The following is a 635-nucleotide window of genomic DNA, read 5'->3' as shown; positions in this document are numbered from 1 at the left end:
ATCTGGGACCCCTTGGGGGATGTCCAACTGCCGATTTAGGCCCGATCCATCCCCCAAGGGATATAGCAGTGTGCCAAGCGGCAGGCGGCCAGGGAAGAGCCTGAGCTGGGGTCGGGCATCACCCTACTCGTATTCATCCCGGCCTGCTGTGCCTGCCACTTGGTAGTGCTGCCACGGAGTCAGAAGAGGCTCCCACCACCTCAGCAAGACTGATCAGCCATGAGCCCGGCTTCTGTGGGTCAGCACTGACAACCAGGGGCAACTCTTGCGTTGAGTGTCTGCCCCCTGGTGGTCAATGCACGTCATAGCAACTGGTCGACTGTTCATTCTGGTCATTCAGTCATAACAGTCGTTTAGGTTTTTATATATTTAGCCTAGAGGCCCGGGGGACAAAAAATTGTGCACTCGGGGGGGGGCCCTCAGCCCGGCCTATGCCCTCTTGCAGTCTGAGACCCCTCGGACGATGTCCACCTGCTGGCTTAGGCACACTCCCTGGGGGATTGGGCCCAAGCTGGCTGTCAGACATCCCTCTGGCAGTCTGGCAGCCCTCAGGGGATGTCCACTTACCAGCAGGAAGCAGACCTACACTGCAGTCGGACATCCTTAGTGCTGCTGAGGAGGCGGGAGAGGCTCCC

At 59.2% G+C, this 635-nt stretch overlaps 1 protein-coding gene across 7 annotated transcripts in view; it reads right to left on the bottom strand.

The window, feature by feature from the left end:
- CAB39L (calcium binding protein 39-like) overlaps window positions 1–635 on the bottom strand; it is a 181,906-nt gene that overhangs the window by 63,878 nt on the left and 117,393 nt on the right. The window lies entirely within an intron of this gene.

Source organism: Myotis brandtii, unplaced genomic scaffold, assembly GCF_000412655.1.
Source record: "Myotis brandtii unplaced genomic scaffold, ASM41265v1 scaffold174, whole genome shotgun sequence".
Classification (NCBI taxonomy): Eukaryota; Metazoa; Chordata; class Mammalia; order Chiroptera; family Vespertilionidae; genus Myotis; species Myotis brandtii.
The sequence above is the reverse complement of the archived record's forward strand: the minus strand, read 5'-3'. Positions and strand labels throughout refer to the sequence as shown.